This window comes from Colobus angolensis, unplaced genomic scaffold (genome assembly GCF_000951035.1).
Source record: "Colobus angolensis palliatus isolate OR3802 unplaced genomic scaffold, Cang.pa_1.0 Scaffold411, whole genome shotgun sequence".
NCBI classification, from domain to species: domain Eukaryota; kingdom Metazoa; phylum Chordata; class Mammalia; order Primates; family Cercopithecidae; genus Colobus; species Colobus angolensis.
Window position 1 is genome coordinate 2547995 of NW_012117500.1, and position 10869 is coordinate 2558863.

General features: G+C 39.5%; 1 long non-coding RNA gene across 1 annotated transcript in view; it reads right to left on the reverse strand.

Moving 5' to 3' along the window:
* LOC105521897 overlaps nucleotides 1–10869 on the reverse strand; it is a 505254-nt gene that overhangs the window by 224375 nt on the left and 270010 nt on the right. The window lies entirely within an intron of this gene.

Consider the following 10869-nt stretch of genomic DNA (forward strand, 5'->3'; position numbering starts at 1 on the left):
TTAGAATTTCTATAATTCCCAGAGGTACCTATAAAAAGAGCAGGAACAGAAAACAATGAGGCAGGAAAGTCAGACACATACGGGAAAAAGAATAGGGAGAAACAGGAAAATAAGGAGAAAGAGAGAAAGAAGTAAAAAGTAAGGAAAAGGACAAAGAGACAAAACTCATCTGAGTACTCAGAAAAGAAAATAAGAACAAACAAAGCTCAATTTATTATAAAATAAAGAAACCCTAGTGGTCCCCTGTCTACCCTTTTCCCTCTAGCACTGGTCACATCCAAGCCTTTGAAGAAAGTTAACCTCCTGGACAAGAAGTCAAGTAGGAGTTGAATGGGCACGGCACATCATAAATGTGATAAGAAAATGCTTTGGAAGAGTAGGGGAATGTATATGAGGTAGGAATAAAGAGAGTTCTATTTTTGATTTGACAGAAGAATTGTTTTTGAAAAAAAATCTGTAATTTCCTAGGCACAAAGGCCTCTTCTGACATATGAGATCATTTATCTACTATCTATTCAGTGTCTATCTATCATCTAGCTATCTATCATCCAGTTATCTCTATGGCAACGATAACCATTGCAGGTAGGTGTTTTGACACTCCAGAGCCAAGCTTTGAGTTCATGGGATCTGTCGCCTGAGGTGAACACAATGCAAGAAAGTGCTCTCAGTCCTTTCTTAAATGCACTCATGTTTCCAGAAGACTGTATCGCTCAGGGGTACTAAGTGAGGCCCTGGTTCTTTAAAGCAATTCTAACCAAGATGTTTCCATTTATTTTAGAAAATAAATCAGGTATAGATTGCTTTTTCAGGTTTTCGCTTCCTAATTTTCATTTCTTTTTTTTTTTCTGATCTCCTTTTGAATATGCATTTCTTCCTCCCACCGTGCCTGCTGGCAAACTTCCAAGGATTTTTATCAAATGTTCTAGGGAGTGAATTACTCATTTTTGGTTATTTAAATGAAAGAGATGCATAATACCACTTCACATTCAAATTTCATGAAACCCTGCCCATGAACTCTTTTATCTACATGCATTATATGCCCCCAAACCCCAGCTCCAGCTCACTATTAGCTTTCCCTAGAAGATGTAACAGCTAAATGGAGTTCATTTAATACTAAACAAGCAAAGCGTTTTTGGCCACGAGTAGTTTCAATAGGCTATACTATATAAATATTCTTTCATACTTAGCATGCTTTGCGAGCTGTGTTATGCCCTGACATTATGCAGCTTCTGATGCAAAAGAAAAAAAAAAAAAACACCAACCCTCCCCACACCCCACACCCAAAAAAAAAAAAAAAAAAACTCACCAGTTTTACTGTTGGGGGTTGTTACCTTAAAAGGTAACAACCTTAAATTCAATGAGTTACATAGACAATTTAGAGAAACTGAGAATTGGGTTTAATGTTTTTGTAATGAATCTATCAGGGAAAGGGAGAAAAAAAAGAGGGTGAGAGGAGATAATGGGAGAGGCAGAGATTTGAAAAGCAGGTACACAAAGCAGCAGCAGTCTTCAGTAGCAATTAATTGGTTTAATGAATGTTTACTGAGCACCTGCTGTGCCAGGCACAGAGCTAGATAGAGACTGAGGGTGAGTAAAGCCCATGTGGTCTTTTCCTTCTAGGACTTGAAGGAGAGGCCATTCGAACTAGACAAAGGGTTAAGTCATGGTAAGCAGTTAGCGCTGGAGTGCAGGTAGTGGGGGATGGGGGAGTGTCATTAGCAGAGAGTACAATACATTTTAGTAAAGGAAACCCTAGAAAAGAATTCTTGAGAGGGTCAAAAACAAGTTTAAAATCTCAGATAATGTGTATTTCATTGGGTGGGGGGGTATAAAAGTTGGGGGTAAGCTCCTTCAATTAAATAAAAAGAAAGTATTTGTTAGATTACATCTCACTAATCATTAATTGTCTAAATTTAAACCACTGAAAAAAACAAATGTTACTTTGAAAAAAAAAAGAGACAGGGTCTCACTATGTTACCCAGACTGGCCTCGAACTCTTGGCTCAAAGGATCCCTTCCATCTTAGCCTTCCAAAGTGGGAGGATTATAGCATGAGCCACCACACCTAGCTGCAGATGTTACTTTCAAAAAAAGAAAAGTTATGGAGAAAGCTATTTTAGCTATTTGTGTCTAGCTGAACAGATAGTAAAAGAGTGTGATAATCACTCGAATACAGGGCAATTTGCAATGCACTGCATAGAGCAAGGGTGCATTATGTTTCCTATAATCCAAACTTGCAGAAACTGTTCTCCACAAGAAAACAAAGGTGAGTCAAATCCCTCCTGGTGTTACCTGTAAGGCTAATCAATAAATTCTTTATCCTGAATATATTTGTGTCCAAAAATGTGGGGATTAAATGACCAAAGGAGCAGCATCTCTCCTCTCGCATCTTGTGCCCCTTTGGGGGGTCATTGGCATTGGTTTCCTATTGACTACATAATTTTTATTCTCTCAAGTATCTACAGACACATCTTTTGGACAAGTGTTCTAGAGTGAGTGTGCCCGAGACAGGCCCCAGAGCTCCACAATGGATGCCTAGTAGAGGGATGTAGGACATTATTGATCTTATGTATCATCGGACCCAAAACTTTGTCACTAGGAAGGCCGATCTTATGACACTTCTCAGCAAGCATTTAACTAGTCATGTAATTGTCACAGATCGTAAGTACATCACTCTCAGAATTACAACACTCTTCCTCTGGAGTGTCCGATGCCCTAGGACACAGCCTAACTTGTCAGCACTGCACACGTGGCCTGTTCTCTGGCCATGGCTTCCTCCTCTCTCTGTGTTCTGGATGCACTGACTCACATCCAGTTCTTCAGAGTACCGTGATTTTCCTCCTCTGCACTGGATGTGTCTTCTACAAGGAGCCTCCTTTCTGCCTTCCCTCCTAGAGGTCTTGCCTACTTGCAACACCATGACTTGGAGCCTGGTTGGAAATGCGACCATCCTTTCTTGAGTGGTAAGTGCGTGCACATAAAGCCCTCTGTTGGATAAGCTTCTCTCCCCGCCTCGTCATCATAAAAGTCATTGAAAAGGTACTTTCAAAGCATTTTATCCAGAGGGAAGAAGTATTCCTATAGGTCACTACTAGCTTGCCCTATTCTTCTTGTCCTTCAGGTCTCCAATTCTCCCAATCCTGCAACTGGGCTTGGTGACACACAGAGAAACCCTCCTGAGACCATCTAGAAGTGTTGACCGGATTTCAGGGTGTCCCACCACTATTGTTTGATTCAGCAGGGTGGAGGTATTTGCATTTCTATGCCAGGCATGTTAATGGTGCTGGCCCAGGGAGCACACTTTGAAAAAATCACTGCTCTACATTGTGCTTTATTTTTATTAGTTGGTGTGTTCAAGCTCTTATTTGTATAATATTTATATAATATCCTTTCTTTCTCTTGCCAAATCACCTACTTTTTTTTTTTTCTTTTCCTGCTTCCTCTTCTCCTGCCTATGCCCTAGGTCTTCCAGTAACCCTGCTGGGTGTTGTTTAGCTGTGCTCATAGCAAACATGACAACAATTGTTCCCATCTCTGGCTCCGTTATGTTCACCTCTAAAATATCAGATGTAGCTGTGCATTCTGCCAGGCAAGCTAATCTGTGATATTTCAAATGCATTTCCTGGACCAGAAAAAAACTAGCATATTTGAGCAAAGCTGTGTTCTGGATATATTAAAGTGTAAAAAACTGGCATGAAAATCAGGTCTCATGTAAACAGGAGATTATTATTACTTAGAATCCTATAATGTGCCCATCATATGGATCCCTAGGGCATTTGCAAACCCATTTTTACATAATTATGTGAAGAACATGTATTTTATATGAGATGGCGAAATTAAATACAAAATAGGGCATTTTGAAATGGCTGTAATGTTTTAAATGAAGAAATGAAACTGTTTCGAGACATATGTAGGAGAGAAAATTTATAGACGGCAGTTTTTAAGAGGCTCTATTAATTCCGAAGAAAACACAGAATGAAAATGAAATACCTAAAGAATAAAATGAGAGGTCTCCCATAAAAATCAGTCTTTGTGATTCAAGTGATTAGGCTTGCTTTCTCACATTGTGAATTTTACAAGGTGATGCTCACCTACATTAACATTTCAATGGCACAATATTTTTGTTACACGTTGTTGCAACTGCTATAATCTGCCCTTTCACTCTTCCCTCTGATCTTGGGTGTGATCCAAAGGTACAAAATATGACTGGCTGGTGAATCTGGTGTCAGTTTCCTTACCAGTGTCAACGTAGGCTAGTATTTATTTTTACCCAGTTGCCGGATATTGGAGGAAAAAGTAAAGGAACAAATCAAATTCATCTTGTGACCGTTCAGAAAGCAACCAATTGATAAACTAGCTTTTGGAATTAAAGAGTACTTTATCCTATATCTCAGAGACTCTAGTGTAATGTCCAGCACAGAGGGGAATCCCAGAAAAGCTAAGACTTAAATACATTTTAGATAGAATTGAAGGATTCAAGAAGTACATATTCTCACTTCAAAATTTCATAGTCACATTTTGTTTTCAATAGAATCAAAGGATCCAAGAAATATGTATTCTCGCTTCAAAATTTAATAGTCACTTTTTGTTTTCAATTTTCTAATGCAACATATATCCTTATAGGGAGCATAAAAATGTAAATGTGAAATCACATTACAAACTTTAAATTGCTATGAAGCGAGTTATTTTAACAATTTCCCTTTCCTCCTATTTGATCTTCGATTTTACCATGTACCCTCTTCCTAGTAGGTGAATTGAAGGTCTACCTACTTGCACAATATGTTCAGCAGGGCAAGGGGCAAGATAGGATATCTTTTCCTATCTCAGAGGAGGTCCTTGGGCTGCCTACATCAGCTCTGACCAGGAAAGATGTGTGTTTCTGTTACACTTTTTCCCATCTGCAACACAGCTGCAAGAGAATCATGACTGTTCACTCCTGGTCAGCAAACACTCCAACACCTGAGGTCACCGGCAGGGAATAGCTACACCCCTCTTTACAGGGGGAGTTATAATTGTTGCTTTGACATTGGAAAGCTCTGGTTCTAAAAGATGGTGAGAAGGAAGTGCAGTGAGGTTTCCCAAGTTGGTAGGCAGATGCTGACATGTGCCAAATGGTAACCAGGGCTGAGAAGACCCCAGTCTTTCTGCAGGAACAGAATATGTCCTGTGACCTTGCTCTGCAGAAGAGATAACTGCTGTAATGGTTCATTTATGTGTCACTATAAAGGTACATCTAAGACTGGATAATTTATAAAGAAATTATAATTATCATGGTTCTGCAGGCTCTACAGGAAGCACAGTGCTGGCATCTGCTTCTGGTGAGGGCCACAGGATGCTTCCAATCATGGCAGAAAGCAAAAGGGAACAGGCAAGTCACACATGGCAAGAAGGGAAGCAAGAGAGTGAGAAAGGGGAGGTCCCGCCAGATCTCACATGAACTGAGAACTCATTCATCACCAAGAAGACAGTGCTAAACCATTCATGAGGGATCTGCCCGCATGATCCAATCCCCTCCCACCAGGCCCACCTCCAACATTTTGACATGAGATTCAGAGGGGACAGACATCCAAACCACTAAGACAGAGTTTCTCCATGGGGAATAGGTAGGGAAGGGATGGGCCGTTAAATAACACTCAATCACAGCCTAAGAATATTTTTACCTCTTCAGTTGTCTTTCAGTCTGGATGAATAGAAGGTCTAGAGGTTTGCTAGCCTAAAAGAAAGAAACTTGATGGAAATGATGGGCAGAAACAAACATCTTTTTAGCTTCTATTTATCCACACTCTGTATGGTCTACTTTCCACCTCTTGCAGATGAAAAGAAAACAATGTCACTTAGCTAAGAAATGGAGGATCTAGAACTTGAATCCAGAATTGCAGTCCTATGTGTATTTCTTTTCCTGTATCTCTATCTGACCACCCCTCTGCCTGGACTTTTCCCATCACCGTGGGCAGGGGGATGTGCTTCCTATACCTGGCCTTCCTCTAGTGGGTACACTGAGACTTCAGGTCTTCAAGGCTGCCAGTGCTTCCTACTCAAAGACCCTTTCAACAGTCTGAAGTAATCTGAGCACAACTCCCCAAACCCCCTGGGGCCTGAGAGATGAGCCTTGAATCCTGGCCAGAAAAGGCTCATGTGATTATATGAACTATGACAAAGACATTATCAAGTAGGTACTTGTCTAGATGGAGCAAAAAGAGCTGACAGACCTATATATGTTCTTTACATAGCCACTTTCTGAAAAAAAAAAAAAAATAGGTAACATCATTATCATTAGGCATGCACTACAAGCCTTGCCTTATTCTTAACTACCTTATTGAGGTACATCTTTTACAGATATGAAGAGAAAGAAATGATTCTAAATAACTGGGTCAGAGTCACACAAAGCTACTAAATGGCAGTGTTGAGACCTGATTGCAGTTCTATTTGACTTGAGAATCTGGTCTTCTCGGTATCCTTACCCGAGTTCCTCCCTTCTTCGCATACTATGGCTGAAGACTATGCTTTACTAGGGTAAGGAAACCAACCATGCTATTGTTACCATACCAGACTGGATGGAGAATCTTTGACACATACCATTGTCACTGAAGGTCATCTGTACTTGTGAGCCTTTCTTGCAGCTGTAAAAATGTATCCCCATGGAGCACCATAAATAAAGATGTCCATGCTTCCACAAAGTAGAAGAGATGTTGGCTCACAGCCTGAGCCTTCCTTAGTCCAACTTCATGATTTACACATGTTCTACTTCTCAAAATGAAGCAACACTCCTCTGAACACATATAATATCCAAAATTTAATCTTGCGAATTACCTTTCCAATGTCCTGATAAACTCAGTAATTTTGCTATAAAATGCGCATCTGTAACACAAATTAACACGATAGAACTGGTAAACAGAGAAACGATGTCATCTTAAAGGAAGATATTGTATCACTTCATGTATGACTTTTCCCAGTACATTCATATTTTTCAGTAAGACACAGAAGATAAATACAAGATATTCTAGTACAGAAAGCTGTGGAAGAATGTACTCTATATAATTTGCCCATGTTTCTCCTCTTGGCTCAATGTAGACATATGTCTTGTCTTGGAAAGGCTTATCATATGCTTCTCCCCATTTAGTCTTATCTCTAACTCAGCAGCCTCAATCCTTCCATCAAATTACCTTCATTTTTATTAAAGGTCAAGTTTCCAATATATAATGCACTATTATGAGAAATTCAGCAAGTCTTTTCAATGGCACTAATTTTTAATTCGGTTTATGCATGCTGAGACTCCTGCCTATCTTTTGAGTGGTCTATTTTTTCCATGAGCCTTGCTATTATTATTATTATTATTATTACTATTTTTATTATTAGATACAGGGTCTCACTCTGTCATCCAGGCTGGAGTGCAGGGGCACTATCATTGCTCACTGCAGACTCAACCCTCCCGGCTCAAATGATCTTCCCACCTCAGTCTCCCAGGAGCTGGGACTACAGGTATACCACATCTGGCTAAGTTTTACCTAGTTTTTGTAGAGACAGGATTTCACTATGTTGCCTAAGCTGGTCTCGAACTCCTGGGCTCAAGTAATCGTCCCACCTCAGTCTCCCAAAGTGCCAAGATTACCTGTGTGAGCCACCACACCCGACCAAGCCTTGCCAATGTTAATGTATCATTTTTTAGAACTCTAGGTTTTTATAAGAACACACACATTGTGTTATAGTAAAAACATCTGCATTATAAATAGCTTGGCAACCATATTTGCAAGACATTTTGCAAAGAAAGAACAGCACTCTTCATTATATGCTGTCTCCAACTTCCCACCACCTTCTAATTTCTAAAGGCAATGAATTAAGTTATAAAATTATCACTCTGAACTGGCTGAGTTTTCAAAAAAATTAACAACTATACTTGAATTTCAGCGATTTTTTTTTGGTTTTTAAGACAGAGTCTCACTCTGTCCCCCAGACTGGAGTGCAGTGGCGCGATCTTGGCTCACTGCAAGCTCTGCCTCCTCGGTTCGTGCCATTCTCCTGCCTCAGCCTCCTGAGTAGCTAGGACTACAGGTGCCTGCCACCACGCCCGACTAATTTTTTGTATTTTTAGTAGAGATGGGGTTTCAGCATGTTAGCGAGGACGGTCTCGATCTCCTGACCTCGTGATTTGCCCGCCTCAGCCTCCCAAAATGCTGAGATTACAGGTGTGAGCCACCGCGCCCGGCCTTCAGCAATTCTTAAGTAATACATTAGGAAGTTCTCAAGATAGCTTGAGACATTAGAGTCAGTGAATTCCAAAGAGAACATGTGGTAGATAAACTTTGGAGGATGACTTACCAGTTTGAAAGCAAAATATTAACTATGATGAATTAGCCTTGTTGTTCACCATCCTCAAGCCCTGTGGATGCCTCACTGACTTTAGAGAGAAGTAATGCCTCAGGGAGTTGTATAAGGTGTCAAGGAGAACAAGAAATACATCTATTTCAGGTTTGCTCTCTGTTGGCTGGAGGCCAGCATATAAAGATGCTTCAGCAATCAAATGTGCCAAGGGAATTCCCTTTTAATTCTTGCCAAAGAGAATCATCAAGGATAACATTCTGGAAATACGCTCATTCAAAGAAGCCACCTTTCTTCAGTACTACAGGGATTGAACAAACAAGATACCCAGATAAAGAATCATATGGGAGAGGCAAGCTGCTTCATGAATTGTTTGAATCAAGAGCTAAATAGGTTGGCCCCAAGATATGCTAGTCAACCATCCCCTCAAACTCCCACTGCTATCACTTGTGTCTCATAGGCATTTGCAGGTGCATGTGTGCGTGCACACACACTGCTGTTATCCTGATTTAGCTTCAGTTCAGTCTCTGGGGATCACGTGATGCCCAAAGACAGATGTAGGCAACTGTCACCTCAAAGGGTGTACAGATCCCTTTAAAAGGGAGAGAGAAAAAGAGATTATGGCTCTCTCCCAAATCTTGACAGACCTATTCTTACATAAATACATACAAATACGAAATTGCAAACTCTTTATGTCTGAAGTGCACTATGGCCATAAAACCCAAAGAAGTTTACAAAGAAAAGCAAACCCATGAGACTATAAAAAACTAAATTTACCACATAACTTCAACATAATAGATAATATTAGTTTTATTAAAACTGTATCACTGTTTCTCAAAAACTATGTCACTGTTCCCCATGTGAATGTTCCCAGCTGGAAAGCCACACATGTTCACACACGTGTATTTTCACTTCATCATTGCTTTGTGCTTTGTGGGCATTTTTTCCCAATTTCTCTGTTGAAGCTCCTCCAAACCCTTAATGTTACTAACCTTCAATGGCATAAACCTATTATCTTCATATCTACTTTGCCTCTGTTCCTCCCTGAATCATGTTCTATCATTGAAGCAACACTAGTTGGCACTAACATCATAGTAAACACCATCACAATATGGTCACCCAGATGATCAAGAATATGCTCATACCTGTTCTACTTAGAATACCATTCCAATAAAAACAAATGCAAAACAAGTCACCCAAGGAAACTCACCAGTCCTCAAGAATATATACAGACCCAAATTTGAGGATAATCAGCTTTGCACAAAGTGTCTAAAGGACAGAATCCACACTCTGTATGACTGAATGACAGGCACAGGGTCAGGCATTTGCAGGTTTAAATTCCAGCTCTATTACTTCTACTTGTGTAATTTTAGACAAACTATTTGGTTAATCTCCCTTAGACTTAGTTTCCACATCTGCAAAGCAACAAAGGCAATGCCTAAGAACACATCAGTACGGATTAAATGAGATGATGTGAATCAAGTATTGCATACACAGTTGAATCCCCTAGAAATGTTAGCTATTTCCATGCTTTCAACAACAATCATACAGCAAACGCTTATTATGTATCAAGCACTGGACTCTGTGCTTGAGACCTAGAAAGAAAAGGCAGAATTCACATCCCCAAGGGGATCAACGTCTATGGAGAACAAATGAGAAGGCCAAAGAGATAAACCTCAAGTCCGTGAGTGAGAGAAACAAGAATGTAAGTGAAGTCTGCCATGGGCTTTGCACCAGGCAATCACTGTCCCATCTAGGACTTCATAATATCCAGTAAAGAGGATGAGTCAGGCTTCAACCAAGACAGGGTTCAGGGTCCCAAAATCTCCCTGGGTCACTTCATTTAATCTATGACAAGGCAGTATTTTCCTGAATGACTATATACAGAGAAAGTGTTATTCACAATATTATTATTCACTCTTGCTCTGAATCGGAACCATTTTTCTTTTTCCCTTCTCGTTTTCTTTTTTTTTTTTGAATCTGTGGTTTTCTTTTTAATTATCGTTAATCTTGCGATCACACATAATTTTAAAATTTGTGTATATCTCCGCTACTTTAATCCTTTTAAGTTGGCAAAAGCACCATTCCCAATCACAAACACACAGTTCTACAGATTTGTTTCTGAATGGCTGTTTAAAGACAATCTTAAATTATAACTTAGTTTGACTTCGATTGTAAAGAATTCAGAGTGAAGTTTAACTTGCTACTATTTTAAAAGCATGTGACCTTATAGATTTGTAAGATGTGAGAAGTGTTGAATAATCTTTAATATTACACATAAACCATACTAAAATGCTTTTCAATAAGTAAAAGGAACCATTTTAAATACAGGGAATTATAATTAGATTGGCATCGTTAAGGCCAAAATTGTAGACATTGCTACCTTATTTATCTTCAACCCTTGCCTTTAAGAGGCAAATGAACACAAAACACAGGTGAATCTTGCTTGGTTCTGAGACAGTGAAGGAAATTCCCCAGTATTTAAATATATTCACATAACCAGCTATATAAATCTAAATATAAAACCAATCTCCAGTAAGTTTTTTTTTTTTTT